Below are 23158 nucleotides of genomic sequence, written 5' to 3' on the forward strand. Positions count from 1 at the left end.
ATTCTAGCCCTTGATCTCTCGATTATTCAGAGAACTGGACATTACTTGCTCGAGAAATCGAAATACATATTCAACTAATTAAATATTCCCTAATTAACTTCTTATCAATCACTTTACGACACATATTAGAATTTACGAATTGTAGCCTGTGAGTTTGTCAGGCGTATCCACTTGGAATTAATTTCCAGGATTACATCAGTTTGGAGATAGGCGCCACCGATCTCACCGTCAAAAAGCATTATTGTTCCGCGTACATTGTTTTTAACAGAACGCTCTTTTAGGCATTGAAGCACAAAGCACCCATGTATTTTGTCCCATAGTTAGGGAAATAATATCTCGAAACTGGTGGTGTCATCCCGGAGATTCATTTCAAATGGACACGTCTTTCAAACTCGCCGGCTACAATTTGTATAACTTGCAATAAGTGCCGCACAGTAATTAACTTAAGAAGTTAATTAAGGAATATCCGTTAATTAGTTCACTATGTTTTTTCGATTTTCTCGCGCTAATATAATGTCCGCCTCTTCGAATACTCGCAGCTCAACGACAATAATTATGCTCGGCTAGCTGTTACGGGCGATTTTTTTTAAATTCCGTAAAACTTAAAAGTGATCATCCCGTATGATATATGCTGCTGACCTTTGAAATAAATTTCACAATAATAACCCCGCAAGAGATGGTATACGAAAGCCGATCACGTTTATGATAGAACTGCGTCGGGCTCAACGGGCCCACGTCTGCTTGGCTACGACGTTGATGACGACGGCGTCGCACCGTTGCTGACGTATACCAATGCGTTGCAGACTGAACGCAGAGTGAACACTGTGTTCACAAGGATCGAGCGAACTCGTGAAGGGCAAAAAAAAAAAAAAAGTAAGAAGAAAGCGGTAATCATTCTCACTGGATCCAGTGTGACGAAGAAGCGATTTCCTCCCTTTTACACATTGACAGCGCGATACAGTCTGATACAAGCACGAATACTGAGCATCTTTTGACGCAAGTTTAAAAAAAAAAAAAATCAACAGCCATGTGCTCGTACGTAACTTGTTTATGTGCGCGACGTGTGTTACAGTTCACGGGTATATAATGTAAATATGTTTAGCCTTTTCCACTCTTTTGTTTTGTATACGGGGAAGTCTATCGCATACAGATTGGATCATGCATGCTGTCGACTCAGAACCGCGTCTTCTTACGCGGTTGCAGCGTGCTTACACCAAGGATATCTTAAAATGATATTGAAAACCTCCTTAGGCTTCTACAAGTTGAAGCGCTCGTGAAACGCTAAACACGTCCGCCCGGCACTGGAAAATATTGTGTAGGCTTCCAGGATCCAGTGGTGACAGCATGTGTAAGTACGGGCAGACGTAAACATTTCCCGCCCGCCCAGGAGAAAGACGCCGCCAACAAACGATAAGGTGGTTGCGATTAGCGCCATGGAGTACTCCGAAGCTGCCGTTGGAAAGCATGGCGCTTGTGTCATCTTGCTATCCATATATATAGAGTGTCCCACATAGCTTGAGCCAAACTTTAAATATATGCAAATGCCAAGTAGCTGGACATGAACCAAGGTAATGTTGTTTGCCGTCGCTTGGAAATGTTCATATTACTTTTGTTCAGTAAGCCTAATTGCGTAATTAGTCTTAATTAATTAATCAACTTCTCAAGTACTCTAACTAGATGAAAAGTGTCAATGAGAAAATTGTAGAGCAACATGAAAAACTCCCGATACAGCTTTTTGTTGCTCAATGCGTGCTATACATAAAAGTGCTTTACCAAGCTTGAAAGAAGCCCGCGAATACACGCTAAGTGCCTCTAGCGGCCCGTCGCGCGGTAATTTTGCGTTAATCTCGCATATCTTGCAGCGATGTGCATTACAGTCTTTCGTTTATTAGATGATAAGTCAACTTTTGACTATTTATTGTTAGCCGAAAGGCTTCAGAATTCCTATGTGCTGACAAACCCTGAGACACATATATTTCGGTCGGATCCACTGAAGGTGATCCTCTTGCGAGCACAAGTGACCACCAATCTTGTGAACTCCGGACGGAACCGTCCTTCGACGCGGTGAAGGTCACGACTCACAAGGCGCGTCTTCCAACGCTGACGCTGTTTTTCTTTGACACACGTGCATGCAGTATAGCACGGGGCCTACTGTACGCGCATTCCATATTTCTGGTAACGCAAGCTCATTCATATGTTTATCGTTCGCTCCTGCACACATGACAGGTTTTGATTTATCGGTGGGGTTCAACGCCCCAAAGCAGTACAGGAGCTATGAGGGGCACTGTAGTAAGAGGACACCATATCAATTATTTTCGCGAGTTCTTTTTTTTTCCCTGGCCAAACCCAACGACAGTGGAAGATGCCGCCACGTACAAAGAGCAAATCGCTGAACACTACAAGAACATCAGGGAAAACCGCACTATTTTACTCCACCCTCACCCTTCACTCAACACGGAACAAGCACATGTCCTTCGCAAAGTTCAAACTAACACTTCTCACCCCACTAGTGCTTTACAACTTCAGATGGCGTTGCACAGCTCACTTCCCCAACTGTCCGGAGATAAGGGCAGATACAGAACACATCCTGTACTCATGTAACACTGCCATTACCACTTCTTATTTCCCTTACCCTCCCCCTCCTTCCTGGAGCGATTGGCTTCACTCGGGCTCGGCGGATCCCCAACGGGCCTCAGCGGAGCAAGCGCTCTTCTTTACTGGTGGCTTAGTGCTGGCCTCAAACAAAGTTTTTTCCTCCTCCTTCGCCTCCTTGCTCTTAAGGTTAGCCATCAGAGACACGGAGATATCAAATAATTATGATGTTCAACTCCACATGACAAGGAATAGCATGTGCGCGACACTGCGAGAGCTTTTTGCACAAAACGCTGGATACCTATAGGTCGAACCCACAACCTTGCTCTCAAACGCAGAAAGACATGGAAACTGCGTCACGGCAGCGGGTGTTGCAGCGGGTGTCCCTACATTTGTTCACCGAGAGCGAATCCGTGTTGTCGTCTCGAGCACCGTGCCCCAAGACGGCATTGCGCGCACTCAAACAGCCTCCGCCGAAGGATATCGACGAACGTGTTTGTTCGAGTACCGCACTATAGATTGCCATTGTTTTCAGGCTGTATACTGTAGATATCCAAGCTCCGTAGCGTTTTTCTTTAAATAAACACTTTTCGCTTGCTTGCTTTCTGAGCCGGACGCAGAATGATTCGCGGTCGGGCAGGAACTGAGAGTCTAGGCGGTCAATATTCAAGAGAAGGAAATTTACAGAAGAATAAAAATGGGCTGGAGTGCATACGGCAGGCATTACCAAATCCTGATTGGCAACTTACCACTATCGTTGAAAAGAAAAGTGCACAATCACTGCATTCTACCGGTGCTAACGTATGGGGCAGAAGCTTGGAGGTTAACACAGAAGCTCGAGAACAACTTGAGGACCGCACGAAGAGTGATGGAACGAAACATATGTTAGGTGTTTCGTTAAGAGACAGGAAGAGAGCGGTGTGGATCAGAGAGCAAACGGGGATCGACGATATTCTAGTTCACATTAAAGGGCCCCTAAACCACCTCCGATATTTTTTAACCGGTGGACCATTAGAGTTACGGAATGTGTGCCAAGGGAAGTGAAGCGCAGTGAAGGACGGTAGAAAATTAGGTGGTGTTATGAAATTAGGAAATTTGCAGGCGTAAGCTGGAATCAGCTAGCGCAAGACAGGGGTAATTGGAGATCTCTCGGAGACGGTCTTCGTGCTGCAGTGGACATAAAAATAGGCTGATGATGATGATGATGATTCAAGAGCGAGTCATAATAGCGTGTGACGAAAATATACTTCTCGTTCGATTGTGTCTGATACGAGGTGTCTTATAAATAACCTGTCTTTCTCGCTGCGTACATACTATACGCGTTCTCGATGACCATCAGTGTGCCGGATGGGCGTTTCTAGCTGGTGCGTTTTCCAAAACAGGGTGCTTGTGCGACAAACTTCCACGGGCACGATCAAACGGGAAAGCAGACATTTTGCGGGACGTCGAATTGAAATTCCCGAGCTGTTTGTCACTGCGTCGTAAGAAATCACCAGAGTTGTGCATCAGTCAATCGGCCCAATGCCAACGTGTCGACAAACGGGCTTGCCTTCGACGAAGGCCACGGTCCACGTGTGGAAGCGTTGTTACCTGACAGAGGCCTGTTATTTTAAAGTGAGTGTCGGCATCCACTTGAATGTAGTACAAACCACAGAGCAAACATATATGGCTTCCTTCTTTGGAGTTGATAAAAAATTGTCTTCGTCCGGGTATCGAACCCGACACTACCGCGTTTCTGGGGCTCTACAAATGTTCTTGCTTCTTTCTCTGCTTAAGTTTAATCTCCATCTTTGCGTTCGTTGGTGCACACTGGGGCAGTTAATGGCTTTGCGGAAATCAATGGCGAGATCGAGCTACGTACGCCCACTCAAAACAAAATCATCGATGCCAAGGTTTCGATAAGAACATGTTTCCGCGCTGAGCGTCAAAGCGTTTTGGCACCAAGCTGAGGCCACATACTTGTATTGTCACGAGACTGAATACGACAAAGCATTTTCTTGTGACAAAAGCCAGATAGTCCTTACGAAAGTTCTGTTCATTGTTTGGTGTGCTTTCGTGCTATTAATGTTAGTAGACGAGCACGCACAGTGAGTGTGTGTGTGTGTCATTTTGCGTTTATAAAGAATGCTTAATAGTTAACCGACATATGCAAGTCCGTTCGTGAATAGCTCTTCTATGCGTCAACTTCTTTTACCTGCCCTTCTTAGCGCTAGTTCCTTGTCAAGGCAGAAGACCATTTAAGCCCCGGCTGACATCTTATTGGCTTAGGCCAATATACATGTGCCTCACAATAGCAATAGCTTCTCGTTTTACTTGATTCACAAAAAAAAAAGAAGGCGAAATGGAGCGATATATTCTTAAAGGGACTCTAAACGCAAGGTTAAGTTTAGCTAGATTGATAACTTTAACTTCAGGAAAGCTAGAAACTATAGTTTGTGAGTGAAGTCTTAGTGAGCCAAACACTGATAAACAAAAGATAGCCCTGCAGTTCCCCGTGCTAGCCCTTCATGAAGGCATGAGACTTGAACAACGTCTGCTCGCAACTATATAGTTAATGGTTTATCAATGAACAAAGATTACATTGTACTGCTAAAAGAACCAAAGACTACAGACTCAACGGGTTTCGAGTAATTTTCTGAGCAACAACAGCGCAAAAACGGCGAAAATACTTTGAAATTTGTGACGTCATACTAAGGGCCGGTGCTGCGGTTATAGCGCTAAACTTAAATATGGAAGCTTGGCCCTTAATTTTATCTGCTCATAAGTAACATTTTTTAGCCAAATAAATGCATACCGAAGCCTCGAAAAGAAAAACACTTCACCAAAATAAAACTAATTTAGCACTGCTCTTTAGTGTCCTATAAAAAAATTAAGGCTTTGTGGTCGGTCGAGGAAAGATCGGAGGGATGCAAAACTGTTTAGTATACAGAGTTTCCAACAAAAATTACTAGAGGAAACTCCGGGGCAGCGATCGCATAGCAAATGAATCTGTGTCATTTTCTAGCTTATGGCTTCAGACGTTTTTGTGCCTTTATTCAAATACGCTTTATTTTTGGAAATTTGGAAGCACTCATATATTTCTTAACGCATGAAGGCAATAGGTTAATTTCTTGGCATTATCATAGCGCATTGCTGCATTTATGCATTGTTGCATAGCGAATTGTTGCTCGCGGCGTTGTCAAGCTGCCGATTTGTTCGGCGGTTTTTACTGCCTGCTTCCGCCATCATATGCATGTGATGGGAAATAAATTATTATTATTATTATTATTATTATTATTATTATTATTATTATTATTATTATTATTATTATTATTATTATTATTATTATTATTATTAACGCGATATTTTGTTGAAAATTATCGATTTGCAAAATCACAAAGCCGCTTGAAGCCAGAATGGACGAAGTTTGCACAAGTCAGTGCCCCGTATACTGCCGGCCATTTCCATGTTCGCTGAACCGCCATTTACTTCTCAGCTCCCATAGACTCTAACGTCAGAGTTCTCTGTAGTAATTTCTGCTGGGAAAATATGAGTGACTACAATTGTGACGGGGATACCTACACGAAAACGTACCCGTGACCACCTCAATACAGTACGAGAGAGAGAGAGAGAGAGAGAGAGAGAAAACGATAAATGAAAGGCAGGGAGGTTAACTAGGACTCAGCCCGGTTTGCTAAAAACAGAATTGCTAAAACACGAATTGCTAAAAAACAGACCTCCTCGTAACATGTCTGTTGGCTGTTATGGCATTTGCACATGCCACGGTTTGCACACCCGAATGCCCAGTACTTTCACTGCGCATTCGAGCACGCCATGCAGGGAGCCTTCAAGCTATCGTAAGAAAGGCTACGAAAATTTTGCCATGCGCATCCTGTTCCAAGAAAAAGCTTCATATATTGTATACGGCATATTCAGCTAAGACGCATTGCACGCGTTATTCGAAGGAAAAAAGTAAGCAAAAAATGAAAGAATAAAAAAAAAACTGTGTGACCAGTAAATCAAACCAGCACATCCAAGGATAAAATGTTGCTCGTTTCTAAAACCGATACTTTCACAAGAACACGTTTTCATTCCGAACGGTCTAGTGGTTACGTTGGTACACTTGTTATTTATTGTGACAACTGTGTGACTACAGTATTAGAATACTTAATTATTGCAAATAAATATTTTTGTTGGTTCTTGATCAAGCCGCGCAGTGATAATTTTTGGGGCGCGTTCATTATTTTTTTCAACACGCGTTCCACAACACATGAGGCCACGAGACCATCTTGCTAGGTCTCATCAATTCTCATAAAAGGTGGCAGAAAAAAAAAGTTAACATTTATATTTTATGCGCGACGGCAAGCTCCCCGAGCATTAAAGCGAACGCTAGCGTTGTTGTTTTGAATCCTCGTTTTACAACTTGAAATGTGATGAATGCTTGTTTCGGTGACATTACCTATAAGCGCTTCTCTTTCTCTCGACCATCTGCTTCGACTAAGCGACTGAAGAGCGTTGATTTAGTGCAAGAATTTGCTTACATTGATTTATTGTATAGGCACATTAGAAGGCGCTTCTAGCTACACATCTGCTAGGACCTTTAGCGCGTGTGTAAGTGTATGTTTTGCATGTTTCTTCTGTTCTCTCCTTCTCTTCCCGTCATCACTCATCATACATTGCACCTGGAGTGGCAGAGTATCATGCCAAGCCTAGGCTAACAGTTGAAATTAAACTTTCGCTTGCTTCTGTCATAATCACTCTGGATCCGTGGCCTTTACACCTTGGCTATGAAGGTCAAAAGTGCACAGCAGAATAAACGCGCAGCAAAAATGAGCACTGATGTGCATGGCAACGAATAAAGTTAAAAAGAATACATGAACGTACATTCCGCTTCTTGAGCATTTGCAAATTGTTGCGCGCGATTTGCAGTGTTCAATAGCGTTCGATTTGCGCTACTCGGCCTTTTGAGCGCGGTCCCATTTGATTTAATTGCCTCTCGTTATTTAATATAATAGACTCTCGTTAAGACTAACCCGGTTAAGCCGAATCTTCAGATATACCAAACAATGTGCGAGTGCATGGTTGGTTTCCCCATAGGCCCTATACAAAAGAACATAAGCGTAACAAGAACCAGCCGTCACTGATGCTTGCTGTTCGCGTCTGTGTGAGGTCCGAAGCCACGCTACCGCAAAAGTGAATGGTATTTCTCTGCACATAAACTACGGCAGTGTCGACTACGATGTGAAAAAAAAGTACGGATGGCACTACGGTATAACATTAATTGAGGAGGTCCTCGAAGTGCATCTATAGGCTGATAAAAATAGCGAGGACACTGGCAAGGGACACAATAACAAGTTGTTCTCACATATATGAGTCAGCTGATAATGCCCCAAGTACTCTGACACGTTGTTTCAACATGAGGGCATCGATGGATTTTGGAGCATTTTGGGTTCAATGTCAGTTTCGAGATAGCACACGGATTTGCAATGCGCTATCAACATTACTGAGTGACTCAAACTAGAGTGCATAAAACAGTGCTTTGAATGGTGCGAGTGCGGTAAACGACCTGCAATCTTTTTCTTTTACGTAGGTTTTTTCGTTACAACACTTAGAGACTTGGGTGCACCAAAAATAGTGAAGTTGTTTTCGTTGATGACTCCGTGAACTTCTAATAAGACGAACGTAATTTCTTGGCCGCTTGGAGTTCGCTTTAACGGTGGGAGTCTAATGTGTCTAAAATTACTCCCGTTTTGCGTCAACAGAATCTATTCAGCGCGATTTGAGAACTTGATCACTCTATCTAATCTTCCAGCTATAGTAGCAGCGCAGAAATCACGGTCAATGTAAGCATAGCGTTGCGCCACATTGGCCCAACATAGCACTACATTTGCCCTACATTTTGACAAGATTGGCTCCGCATATAGTGCTACCAGGAATATATACACCCTGACTCCTCCACCCTCTTTCCAGCTGCTTCTGCCTTCTCCTGGCGCCTATCCCGCAGTATGTAGAGACTAGACCGTGATAAAGGCTGTTGCGCGATAAAGGCTGTTGCAGAAAAGAAAAGTGTATCGTGTTTCCAAAAGGACATGCCGAGGGCCTACAGCAGGTATGTAGCTGAAGTATGTATACATTTTTTGCAATAACGCTAAATTCGCTTGCCCTCCGTATTTTAGTTATGTGTTGCGGTGAGCCTGTCATCATGCTTTGTTAGAAATGCCAGGTCGTTCTTTATTTCTCACCATGTGAATGGATTTGGTTAGATGATCGAGTCAATTTAATTTAACTTCTGCATACTTCATGTCATGTTTTTCTCTCTACACGACAATCAAACGTTGAGGAAATGCCGGCTAAGACAGTTGTATACACTATCAACCAATGATTGTAATCAATCAAACACAAGTTTCAACACAACTTAAGTGTATACGACGTGACCGGATGTGGTTTAATTTCGCGTGTATAGGTGGACTAAAGTGCGAGCACCTAATACCGGCCAAATACCATCACGCGAACATCTACGTATGAGCCGATCATTTAGACGACACCGCTTAAACAAAAAGTTCCCTCCCCCACCCACCCCCAAACCCCCATCCTTTCCCACTCACCTTCTCAAGGCAGCAACAGCAACAACAATGTGGTAATTCGCGCGACGACTTTTCCTCTGATGCCGAATAACGTGTGTACTGCAGTGTGTACAACGCTGAAGAACAGTGTTGCCTCTTCACAGGGCCTCGACATCAGGCCAACCTTTGTCTCTCGAAACGAACTCTATATGCTAACTGATCTATTGCCACGGGTTTTAAATTCGACAAGCACACGAAAGTATCGCCTAAACACACGCTTTACCTTTTCCGTACACAACGCCTGCAGTGTGTGTCCTGCTGGAAGTCGCCCCTGTCGTCACGTTGGTGCTGGGAGTGCGACGCGGATGTTTTTTTCCCCCGGAACACACCCCCCACAGCCGCGACGCACGTTCTTGAGCAAACGGGGGGAAAAAAAAAGAACACAATAAATTGGAAACACAGATTCGTTGCTCCGTCGACGACAACGACGGGTGCCTCGACACAGCCAACGAGATGGTGAGATGATCAGTCGCACGCAGAGAGGCCTCTGTCGTCTCTTCGACTGTTGCTGCTTGCTTGCGCCGGCTGCAGAAGCTTGCATATGTAGTACAAACGTGCGAGACCGAATCGGAGCCGACGGCCGAAGCAGCGTCAGTCGCCGCTATTTGCTCGCGCCGTCGGCGATAAAGCGAGACGCCGATAGATAGAAGTTCTCCGTCCTATCGGCGGTGTATCGGGCTTTCTGTTGGATCGAGTGCGGTTTTGAGAGAGCAGGCGTGTGTTGCGAAGAGAAATCTAGCGAGACATTTTCCCCTCCTATATACTTAACGTGTGTCCAACTGGATGGTTTTAAGGGGAGAGCAACGGTTCCCAGTTGATATCCGATGCCCGCGTGTATGAGTTTGACGTAAGCGGCGTCAGGCCGGAGGAGGCCGTCTCAGTCACGCGTGTGAGTCATGCGCTGCTGCTGCTGTTGCCCGTGTAGGGCAACGAAGATGGATGAGTACATTCGGTGCAATGCATGCGTCAAGAGCGAAAAGCGCTGTGAGGGCAGACGGTGATGGCAGCTGGTAGAGTTGTACATGTCGGATGTGACATTAGGCAGTGGAAAGAGCGGTGCCATACGGAAGGAGCTCGATGAAGTTGTGCGGAATATGTCCTCGCGATAACGATTGCTGTAGAGATCTTTTATTCTTCTCGACCCTGCTTCCAATGTGTGCGGCGTAGGCGCGCGGATAGACATGTTTTGAAGGGAAACTGACGTATGGCAACGTGCTATTAATTTATGTGAGAATATATATATATATATATATATATATATATATATATATATATATATATAGAGAGAGAGAGAGAGAGAGAGAGAGAGAGAGAGGCGTTCACATTTCTAACGTGTTTCGTTTTTATAAGGATACTCTTTTGTTTCTTATGGTTTGCTCGCCTCGTCATGGCCGATCAATCAATCAATCAATCAATCAATACTTGTTACCACGTCTGTCTTACGCGTAAGGCGAGAATTGGCGTCAGACAGTGCACGTCGCGGAGCTACTATAATCTGCAACTTTCGCGAAGTCGACCACCATATGAACATAAATGTGAAAAAAAAAATTATATGAGTGGAAAGAAAGCTGACCGCCAACCATGCCGCATCACTACACCAAGCCATACCATCGAATACTATGCCGCCCATGCGCAGGCTCTAGGCAGCTGGTCCTACCTTACGTGCGCATGCGTCAAGTCTCCTATTAACTAAAGTCTCATATTAACATGAATGTCCCCCCCCTCCCCGTTTTTATGCACTCGATGTCACGTGCGTAACGTGTATATGTATTGTTACGCTCTCAAATTACGGTTGGTCAACCGTCGGAATTCTTCAGCAAAATTTTATTAATAAGCGTACAACTATGTGAGTCAAAGGTAAACATTCGGTAGATGGATATCTGCCTGTCAAAACCCCAAAAAGGCATATAAGCTCTGCTACGCCTCACTCCATCTCACCCCTGAAGAAGGAGCCGGTCCTTCTACAGTTTTGATTGGAGTTTTCCTTCTCTTTAAATCAACTACGTGAGTGTTGCTGTAGCGTGAAACGCGTCAAAAGGCATACTGATTTCCTTCTTGAAACTACTTATATTGATGTAATTAATTAATTTGGCCGGCACTTGTGGATTCTCTAGTTAAGCAAGGATAAGAAATTACAAGCGAAGACTGTAAGGACAAGCCGAGCCCCTTCTATTACGGTTGACAATCGCCCCAAAATTAGCGGAACAGTCCTGATGTGTGAGTAAATGCCTCGTGTCTCGACTTGGCCCAGTCGGGACGGCCAAATATCTCTCCTCCCCCCTCATCCCCACGTCCTGACGTTGTCCACTCGATAGTTGGCAACCCTACCTCCAATGCCTGTCACATGTGTAATTAAAAAAGAAAAAAAAAACTATAGTTAGTTCAATAAACATAATCTTCATTCCACGTACTTAATTCATACAAGAATCACCAGGCGCTGTTTGCACGAACAGTTGCTGCGCTTACGGAAATAACACCATAAATAAGTCACCAGCACCAGCCAAGCAATTTTCCTTGCTCGCCCATAAACACACACATCGACGAGTAGCTGTAGTGCGTGGGACACGTAAACACGAACCGTACCAGAACGAGCGGTAAGAAAAGGTGAGAACGGGCGCGAATATGTAGGCGCCAACACGCTCCCATCGTCTGCGCCAGACAGAAATCTATCAATAAAGCAGTGACAGCTTCCCAAGAGAACCGCCGAAGTACACACGACGTGAACTGACCCGCTCGTTTCCCACACAGCTCACGAGATGGAAGCGCATGCGGTTTTCACGAAACTGGCTAATCAACTAAGTTGCAAAACTTCCTTTCAACTCCGCAATAAAATCTCAAGCAATTTCTTGCCTTTAATTTTGTAGCTTACAAGTTGGTGCGCCATCTGTCAATAATTTGATAAACAAATAAAATGTTAGTTATTGTTAAAAATGCAACTAATATGTGTACAATTTTTACCTACAGATGGCGCCTTTGTCAGTTAGCGTCTTATATTTGGTCACAGGGAGTGGTTATGTATTGAGGCGTAGTTTCGAGACTGACATGATTTACAAACTGCGGTCTTTATTACCGGAACGGCAATTTGCATATCGGGACACCGTTGGCGGCAGACGGCTGGCCTCGCGTATAATCGATCTCCGATGTGCGGCCGGAGAAATATCGGTTGCCGCGCCTGGGAACGTGGTGACGGGAAAAGTAGGGGGCAGGCTTCCCTGAGCTATTTTCTCGACGGTAAATCGTTGGTTGGTCAGTGGCGTCACCTGGCGTGTCATCCCGTCACTCGGCCCTCGGTCGCACAGGGCAACACGATGCCGGCGGTGGACAACATGTCGTAAGGTGAGCGGGCTGTCTCTTGCCGCGGTTTTCTAGCTTATAGTTCGCGAGAATTCACGACTTCGAGTTATCGGACGCATTTGTCAACGGAATAGTACCGCTTTAGTGCTGGTGAATTAGGAGTCCGTGCCGTCCTGTAAACAGCAGACGGTTAGCAGACGACGTTGAGGTGCGAAGCTGACAAATAAGTCGTCTGCTTTTGTAGCGTTTCTCCCATGAGATTTCGGCTCTGGCTGGAACTCAGGAACTGTTTTTACTATATTGTCAAGCGTAGTTTAAGTTCTACAAGTAATGCAGCGCAGAATGCAGAAAATCTCAGGAAAGAAATGTTCATGCAACGCATATGATTCGTGACTGAAGGACAGCACGTAGGAGGTTTTCAACAGCGCCACAAAAAAGGCTCTTCCTAGTGGCGCAAAGCTTTAATGCTTGTGACGAACGGTCACTTTAGAAGACATGCTCATCAGTGCATTGTATTCAACAAGCGAGCTGTGACTTGCCCATTTACTACAAGTGCTGATGCGCTGTAATTATTACGGTGTACTGTGACAATCGCCGTCACCTAAGTGGCGGCTTACGTTTTTTTCTTCTTTTCCTTTTCGGTACCCGCCGTGTAATAATAATAATTATGCAATGCGCTGATAAAGAGGAACTCCTATGAGGTCAGGTTTGCAGTGGAGAGTAAAAGTTTAGTAAAATTCATCATTTCCAATTTAAAATAGCAAAGAAAGTAGGAAACGGTATTTCTTCTGAACAAAGGTATTTCCAGTTTGGAAGACGCAACACAAGGGGCAGCAATTCGTGGAGCGCGCTTTGTTGGATGATTTAATGTACAGCCTAGGCCTTTCGGTGGCGTGGTCCAGTTCTTGCGGCGCTCTGGCACTCCATACCTCTAAATGGAGAGTACTGGAGTTCTTCTGGTACACCACAGAAACTCCCTCAAACAGGCTGTACTGAGAAGCTAGCCTGGCTGTCTTAGGCAAGTATAGCCCGTACACTTTAGACAAAGAGTGTACTTACACAAGCGTTAGCAATATGTTTGCGGGCCGATAAATTGTAAGAAATTGAGATGAAATATAACCGAACATTGATTCATTGGTGAGCTACGCGGGACACTGTATATAGATACATGAACCACCAAGGGCATAGTCACACGAGCAAGACAAGGCCGTTAAGATCGGGCTTGTACACGTTACAGAAATAAGAGTAACCGATTACAATTGCGATTACTTCAATCAAAAATGCAATTCATTACAGTTACTATTAACTGCCCCACTAACGTAACTGAGCAATTACTAAAAAGTAATGGATTACATTTTACGTTACTTTCCTTCCAACTTTAATTATTATCGCAAGTATATACAGTAAATATACGGGGTGATCATTTTGAAGCTTTCCCGGAATGTTTAAAATCGCCTGACAGATAACATAATTCTTGTCCTTGAGCTGGATTATTCGAAGCGGCGGATATTAGCAGTACGAGCAATCTAAACACATATTCCACTAATTAAAGAAGTCCCTAATGAACTTCTTAATTACATTACGGCACATACTGCAGCTTAAAAATTGCAGCCGGTGAGTTGGCAAGACTTGTCCACTTGAAATGAATCTCCAGGATGACACCAGTTTCGAGACATATTTCCCAAAGTATGGAATGAAATACGTGGTCGTTCCAGTTACTTTTGGGGCCCAATGCATAAAAGAACGTTTTGTTAAAAAAAAGTGGAAGAGCAGTGCATATTTACACCGAGTTAGATGCGCGTAACTCCAAACTGGTGTCATTCTGTAAATTAATTCCAAGTGGTTACGCCTTGCATATTCACCGGCTACAATTCGTAAATTGCAATATGTGGCGTAAAGTAATTAATTACGAAGTTAATTTGTGAATGTTTTAATTAGTTGAATATGTGTTATTGATTTCTAGTTCAAATAATGTCCGCCTCCTTAAGTAAGCCAGCTCAAGGACTACAATTATGTTATCAGCAGCAGGCTATTTTGAAAAATTCCGAGAAACTTAAAAAAAGATCACCCCGTATAAAACGAGCTGGCCTGGCTCGTTCAGTGCGTCGTTGCAGCCATTCACACGTTGTTTAACTGCACTAACAATTGTTCTTCAAAATTTTCATCGCTCATATTCCCTCATTTTTCTTCTAAAGACATCAGTATATAGCGACACTTAAAAGCTGCTCGATCGGGGCGCTGTAAGGAATGGCGGTGGTGTATATATATACGCACGAGATTGTGGTAGCAACAATGCTGCAATAATCGCCATCTGCATGGATCATTTATGAATCGTAGCGCTTCGTTGTTGTTGGAGCTCGACGAAGGCGCTCCTGGTAGGCAGCAGGTATATGAACATCGTCCGCAGGTGATTCGCTGGCCACTACTCGCGAAGTGGCCATCGGTGTGAAGTCATAGCAACGCCATTTCAAGTCGTCGGTCAACAACTTGTGGAGCTCTTAACGGCTCTCTTCAATCGTTAGCCATTTAGACTCTAACCGAAGAATCATAAGAGACGTACGGCAGCAGAAGGTCACGTTCCTCGAAAAGGTGGCTAAATCTGGAATGTAATTAAACATATAACCGCTTATCCTTCGGCCCTCGAAATACTGTTTGTTATATTGGCAAAAATAAGCGTGCGCGAATCACGTATCGTGCAGACAGACAGGAGGAACATGTGCGCTTAACGACCAAAAACTTGTCTGTATGAGAGAAATCAAAGAAAGTGCCTCGAGCGGCCAGTCGCGCGGCAATTTTGCGTGTATTCGCGGAGCTTCTTTCAAGCTCGGAAAAACTCTTATGTAGCGCGTATTAAGCAACAGAAAGCTGCATCGGGAGTTTTTCATGTTGCTCTCCAATTTTCTCATTGACACTCTTCATTCAATTATAATATTCTAGAAGTTCATTCACTAATTAAGACTATTATATAGTTAGGCGGAGTGTAAAAAATTATCTGAGTATCTCCAAGCGACGGAAAACATTACCTTGGTTCTGTCCAGCTAGGCAGCATTTGCATATTTTAAAGGTTTGGCTCAAGTAACGTGAAACACCCGGTATATAGTATATACAAAAGGCCGGTCAGGATTGGCTCACACCATCGTGGGCTTTTAAGGCAGGACGCACTAATTTATCTCTGCGCTTGCACGGACTGCAATGATCGAAGACGTCGACTTCGTGCACTACACCCGACACTACACCCTTTTTCAGAGGTTAAGAGATTATGCGGTAAAATGAAGAGATTTCCGCACCCGTGTGTGCATGCAAGCTGTACTGTTCCCGAAGTTGACTCGGAAAGCGGAGTGCGAAATGATGTGTCGAGTTTGCTTGCATTTTAACGTGACTGTGAACCAATGGGCCACTGGTATAAGTGCGACTGAGGTGGAGCAATATTGCCACCATTGGCTGCCATTCTAAACACCTCCTGTAGCAAAATACAACCACCAACACCGCACCGGGGACATAATTTTTTTGTCTTTAATCATGACAGCTTCGAGGCAAGGATGGCAAACGCGTTGGCAAGGCGGCGTCCATCTGCGACGGCACGCCTATGTATGCGTGAGGCCGGCCGGTCGGTCTAATTTTACTTCCGCTCATTAACACAGCGCGGCTCCAACGACGCGTGGGCAGTTAAAAAAAGAAAGAGGTGAGGGGGGATGCGGACTCGCAATCTGTATGCACGCCAGTGCCGCCGCCCTGGAGAGTCCCTCTGTTGCCTCATCTTTTTTGCCAAACCCTCTCCCAAGGGCGGGTCGCTGTCACTCGTACCACTTCCTGGACCGAGATCTGCTGGTGTTAGGCTTGGAGACGCTGCGCGCCGTGCCGTACGACGGCTGGTACGGCGTGCAATTGGTGCAGCGAGGCGACGAGGACGGCGACGGGCCCCGGGACAGAGACCGCTGAGGCAACGGCGAGGACGACGCGAAGCGTCGCGAGCACGACCGCTTCGATTTGGGCACCTTGGCCACGTAGACCGGAGATGCGACCACGGCCGGCTCCGGGTCCGGCGCGCGCCTCCTGCGAATCAGCTCCTCGATGCACTCGCGGCACGTCTCGGGCTCGGCGTCGACCTCGGACTCGGTGTCCTCCACCACGGCAGCCAGCTTGTCGTACCAGTTGCGGTCTTCGACGATCTGCATCACGTTCGGCAGCTTCTGTCGAGCCGACCTCGATGACTTGCGCTGCTGCGACGAAGGTTTCACTTCCTCGACGTAGATGTTCTTACCCCGGGGCAGGACGCGCATGACCTGGGGTTCGTTGGCGGATGCCGCCGCGCCGCCTCCGTACCTGCAGTCTTCCGGGGAGAAATTCTGGCGGTACAGCGGCGGGCAGCTGTCGCACTGAAGGCCGCCGGCGATGGTCGTCCCGACGACCGGTTGAAGGACGCGGTCGGCCTGGAGCGACGACGACGGCGCCATACGGTACACCGTCTTCTTCGGGCGGCCAGGGGTGCTTTGGACGGGCACGCACTTTATGCCGCCGACAGCCGGCTGGCTCTTGAGCTGCGCCGCGTCCAAGTAGTACACGGTATCCGAGCCTTGCCTGACTGCGGTACCCATGGCGACGGTCCTTGGTCCGCGGATCCTTCTTGCCGAGGCTTCGCCGGGTCTTTCGGGTCGGAGACACTTACACCGGACCGCGGCGGGAAATTTTTTAGGCTGGAGGGGTAGTCAGTCGTTGGGGGAGCAATTTCGCGACGAGCTTTTCTAGCGTCGTCGTCCCGGGCCGAATGGACGAGCAGCGGTTCCCATGTTCCAGCTGCCCGAAGCGCTCCCCCAGAACGTGCGCACGTTAACCTCGGCAGCTCGTGCGCCGGCAGTGGCGATGGCCATCGTATATGCGGCGAGTATATACTTTAGAAGAAGAAAATAATTAAAATAAGAAAGAAGATGTTTTCGCTCCGTTGTTTCCTCCTTGTCAGCAATGCTATAATTTTGCAATTGGGTAATATACTTTCTATCGTCATTTTGATTTATCAGCCCAATTCTCGATCAATCCTGTATAGTGGGTGTGAGTGAAGTGATGGAAGGATAACAGCAGCAACAGCGAAGGGGGGTAAAGCATCTTTATCAAATGTTCCGGAGGACTGTACCACGTTACGGAGAATTAAGTACAAAATAATGTGGGTTCCACGCACTGTATAAATCAACGGACGCCACGTTTCCGGACGAATTTCATCACACTCTCAATATCTAGACGCTGTTATTACAACGACACTGTATATGGCTAGCCGAAACCAAAATCCGCCCATCCGATGTGCGCAGAAACTATCATCATCAGCAATGACTCGAGCGTCGTCGTCTTCCACAGCTGGCTAACCGCGCGAACGCGCTCGTGCCACTGCTCCCGCGTTCGTCGTCGTCGTCTTCTTCCACAGCTGGCTCCGTTGTCGCTCATCATTCCAGCGCAGAATTTCACTTCTCTTCGGTCGTCGTAATGGGGAGGCCGCGTTTACGGGGGCATGAGCCATATTGCTTAAGGGGGTATGAGCCATTCGTTGTCTTACGATACGGAGAGATTTACTTTTGAAGCAATTTAATTTTGAAGAATCGCAAGCGGCAATGCGACAACGGCGGACTGCGGGCATGCCGTCAGTGACGTCGTTCTCTCCGTCGCAGCCGAACGTCTGTGTAACCTCATTAAGAAACACGAAGACGAAACCATTAATTGAGAAATACATTAATGAACCGTCGAGATATACCCCAGTGATAAACGCCGGGGCCGCACGTTTCAGCTTCGCTGGTTAACCATCTGTGCGGAGTTCTTGTGCGGTGATTTTTTTCTGTCGGTGCACGTATAGTATTGCGATATGGGCTGTAGAAGTACGAAACGTAACACTTGACGTTTAACGCGTCTAAAGGCCATAATTGCATCCTCCCACGCCCCCCTCTTAATCGAGACCTGATCTATACGGACACCACTTGTGACGTACAAACCATCGGTATAGTACTCAAGCGCTTCCTTTCCAAATTCACGAAAGTCGCAGCTTGTTCCTCGTGACTTCCCTCCCTCGCCTCTGTTTGAGAGACCCGCCGCTACGTCTACAACGTCGAGGCCAGGACGCGGAACCCGGAGAAACAAGTCGGGTCCACATGCTGCACCTGAGCGACTGTAATGCGATAGCATTATCAGGACTGGTCTATCCACGCCTTTGATGTCACTGCATCCTGGAGCGGCCACATTGAAAAGCATCGCGAGGACATATCGCGCGCTGGCATCAGGATCGATGTACAAAGTCACCACCCTTGATTACGCAGCCTCCGGGATCGGCCCAGTTTGCTATTGCACCGCCTCAGGGATCACCGCAGTTTACTCGGCGAGGCAGTCGACACGCCAAACCAAGGGAAGTATGGGCAGAGTGGGCTTCGCTTTAAAAATACATTTTGCGTCAGCTTTCAGTGCAGATGCCATAATATTCCTGTTAAAGGGACCTTCATAAGTTTTAGGCATTGCAAAAATTTTTTTAGACAACCCTGTTTCTTAGATAACGCGGTGACGATCATGTCTGAAACACGGTATTTAAACCAATGCACGCCGAAAAAAGAAATAAAAATTCAAATAAAGCTTGTGCGAGCAGCCAGTCTTGTCGCCTTCAGAGGTGACGTCACAGGGCCCCCTTTATTTCGGCCACGTGTTAGGTGTGGTCTCAGAGAAATTTTCCAGACGTGCCGATAATTTTTTTTTAGATTCTCGTGCTCTTGGCACTGCTGTAACTGCGCTTTTCGCAAATTCCCCACACCGAAAAAAATAATAAAGCAAAAGTACAAATGCAATGAAGGCGCAAACTTCGCTTTCACGTTTGTCTTCACGGCAATAAAAATGTGGCCTTCAAGCGCAGTGCGGCTTCACGGCAGTGAGTAATGCACTGCCGTGAAGCCGCACTGCGCATGAAGGGAAAGCGGTGAAAGAGTTTGACTTAGCCTACTGAACATATAAAGCCAGGGTTGGTTATAGTGCTATTCCCTGTGAAAAAATTGTGCTGGTTTCATTTATAAACACTTGCGATTTCCATGCGGTTTATTTTCGTGAAATATGCGACCGCATATTTTTAAAATTTTTCCGAAAGGTTGTAATTGTAAATAAGAGTGGGTCATATATATGTAGTGGTCGGGGACATGCGCGAAAATAGAGTACTTGGTGTTGCTTTCCTGCTAACACAGTAATGATTCCCGTGTAACAGCAGTGTGCAGCTGAACTCGGCGAATTATTATGGTTCAATATACATACATTGCATTTATTTGCATATATATAAATATAAATATAAATATATATATATATATATATAAGTAAATAGTCATATCATATGATGCCAACAAACAATGACACCAAGGACAGCATAGGGGAAATTATTGGTACTTCTTAAGTAAATTAAAGAAGTTATAAATAAATGGAAATGAAAGTGGATGAAAAAACTACTGGCCGCAGGTGGGGCACGCACCTACGATACAATCCCACCTGCGGCCAGTTGTTTTTTCCTCCACTTTCATTTCCATTAATTCATCTTTTCTTTAATTAGTTTAGGATGTATAAGTAGTTTCCCCATGCTCTCCTTGCTGTCATGTTTGTTGGCTTCATATGATATGACTAATAACAATCGGGCCCCTCGGTTTCCTTTCTTCTCGTTCACACACACACACACACACACACACACACACACACACACACACACACACACACACACACACACACACACACACACACACGATATATATATATATATATATATATATATATATTATAGGTGTATCAACTATCATGCACCAAGATTGAAAAATATTCAAATGTCACCTAGCTGGACAGCACCAATGTAATGTTGTTTGTCGTCACTTGGAGATACTCAGATTATTTTTTGCATTCTGCCTAATTACATAATTAGCCTTAAGTAGTTAATCAACTTCTCAAATGTTATAATTAAGTGAAACGTGTCAATGAGAAAATTGTAGAGCGAAACAAAAAACTCCCGATACAGCTTTCTGTTGCTCAATACGTGCTACATAAAAGTGTTTTTCTTAGCGTGAAACAAGCCCGCTAATACACGCAAAATTGCGTGTATACTCGTATATATACCTTCCTAAGACCCCTTGTACAATACATTGCACATTGCATTCAACTTTTTTCGAAATTAACTCGGAAGTGGTTACGCAAAATATTCACTCTGGGTATAAGATACGGTACACGTGTAACTGTAAAGAAGTGGTTTACTCATATTCTTGTCATCTGCTTTCGAGAAATTTGACAATACAATGGTCTAGACCTCTGTGTCGCCCAGACGGTCGAAGGCAACCTCGGGGTGCGTTTTGAAGTCACTGATATTGCGTGAAAATAACGGACGTGGCAGCAACGTGGCAACATATCGTACTACACGTATTTCCATCTTCATATGAGCGTTTAAGCACTGAAATGCAGTTTTTGCCACAGCAAACATGAGGAGATGATGGAGAGTGTTTTCCTTTTTTTTCACGTACATGGAGACGCAGCTTTTGACATCTAACCATGGTATTCAAGAAAAGAAGAAAAAAGAAAACTATGTTTTTCAAGTTCATAATATAACCGCAGACAATAAAAACCAGCTTGAGAGCGATATATGCCCAATAGTTTTGTTCACGCCTTGTCTCAGGAGGATATATGGATAAGAAGGAGGGGAACTGAGGGTTTCGATTTTTGTTTCTCACAATCATAAGAAGCCAACAAACAATTAAGTTAAGGAACACATTGGGTAAATTACTTGTTCTTTTAATTGAAATAACTCCACCGCGACGGGTGCAGAGCATACCAATGCTCTGCACAAGTTATCCAAAAAAGTGAAATGTGCAGACTTTTTTTTTACTCATTCATCGATTTATTGATTGATTAGCTTTAACGTTCCAAAGCAAAACATGCAGAGACTACTCGGAACGCCGTAGCGAAGAGCTCCGGAATAAATTCGACTACTTTCTGTTCATTACCAATGCACCCAATGCTCAGCCACTTCGTACCTGATGCTCGCAACTTTTTATTATTGCGATAGCAATTATATGGACACTCCAAAGCAGATTTCTGCCGTCGGCGTCGTCGTCGCCGTCGCCGTGAGGTTCCGTATGACGTCAACGGCGATGAAATCGTCGCCGCGCTCCGGACGCTGTATGTGCGAGTGAAAGGGCGCGAGGGACGCGCGCTTTCACGGGGAGCGAACGCACGTCGGAGAGTAAACGCGCGTTCTGCGCCGTGCTCCCTGAAGGGCTGCAGAATTAGGCGTCTCTTTCCTCCTTCCCATATATAGAGAGCAAACGCAACTTTTTCGCGCGTTCGGTGCGAACGCGGGCAAAACGCCGACGGCGTCGATAACAGTTCTGCGCGTTGCTGGTGCTGCCGCATGTCCACGTTTATACTATCCTTACTCCGTATAGCTCTCTACTAATTTGCTATCGCAATTGGTGCTTCGCCTTTCGGGTGAAACTGCGACAAATGTTTTTTTCCATTCTTTTTTCGCCTCCATCACAAAGCGCCCGTCGCTACCGGGAATCGAGCCCGCGACCTCATGCTGAAGTTTAGAATGACAATGAGCCATCATGGAAGTTTGTTTACTTCCTTGGCAAAGAAAGCTTCGGGAGAGCTCGCTGTCGGGATAGTTTGTACATGATGTTAAGAACAAGAACATTGCCAAAGAAAAAACAAAGACGCAAGGAAGGGAGGCAAGCACAGACCTTATGCTTGCAACGGAACATTTATGTTGCGCGACGCGAAATACATTCACGGAAGAGCCGAGGGTCCAGGGCAGGGACGACGAGAAACAGCCAGAACAACCAGGGGGAGTTTCACGGTAAGACGAACGCGGGCGCGGTGGCTCCCCTGACTTTGCCATTCTGTTTACTTTTTCGAGGATAGCGCCGCAGTGTAGATGTCGGGTCTCGTGTGACCGTCAACCCACCCTGTTTGTTGTGGCTGTGTCTCGTATTCCCTGCCCAGTTCGTTCCGTGTATACGTTTTGCGTCGCACAGGATACACATTGAAGTCATATTTAGCGGAAATTCCGAAAGTGCAGCGCCAGTTTCGAGGTCTTCGATATATGATAAAATGTGCAGTGGTGTTCCAGTTAGTTTTTTTCCCGCATGGCGCAAGGGTGACTTTTGGGAAACTATCACATGCAACGCCAGTGGTATTTCGTAGCAGATATTGGCGATGAAACTGCTGCCAGTGTTATAATTTTCGTTAGGTAGACGTGATCTCAATGAATGAATGAATGAATGAATGAATGAATGAATGAATGAATGAATGAATGAATGAATGAATGAATGAATGAATGAATGAATGAATGAATGAATGAATCTTTATTTCTCCAAGAAAATATGGTTGGTCTTCAGGGCCAAAAGCTGCTCTAGGCTGCTTGACTGGTTTCACTAGTGCTGCCCGGCTTCAACACTGCAGTTGAAAGATGTGCCCTAAAGTCAATAGCTTTCTGTTCTTTACTGTACGGAACTTGAACGGGGTTGCATGTTTGTATATACCATCCATTTAGTATGTGAAGGACTCTTATACCAATATATAGGGACTAAAGAGTGTATATGTATTATTCGGGTAGTGACATGGGTAGACGTCAGTTGCGCTGTTATTATCATTAATTCTTTCATTTAATTTTTAATCGTTTGTTTATATTA

The 23158-nt window shown here is 45.3% G+C and overlaps 1 protein-coding gene across 5 annotated transcripts in view; it reads right to left on the reverse strand.

Moving 5' to 3' along the window:
- LOC119445916 (ATP-dependent translocase ABCB1) overlaps positions 1-23158 on the reverse strand; it is a 164557-nt gene that overhangs the window by 70591 nt on the left and 70808 nt on the right. The window contains exon 1 of one of the 5 annotated variants that reach the window (XM_049663726.1): positions 9418-9874. The exons of the other annotated variants lie outside the window; for them this stretch is intronic. The gene's annotated coding sequence lies outside the window, so the exon portion shown is untranslated. Of the gene's footprint in view, positions 1-9417; positions 9875-23158 lie in introns of those variants that run through there. 5 annotated transcript variants of the gene reach the window in all.

Source organism: Dermacentor silvarum, chromosome 3 (assembly GCF_013339745.2).
Source record: "Dermacentor silvarum isolate Dsil-2018 chromosome 3, BIME_Dsil_1.4, whole genome shotgun sequence".
In the NCBI taxonomy this organism is placed as follows: Eukaryota; Metazoa; Arthropoda; class Arachnida; order Ixodida; family Ixodidae; genus Dermacentor; species Dermacentor silvarum.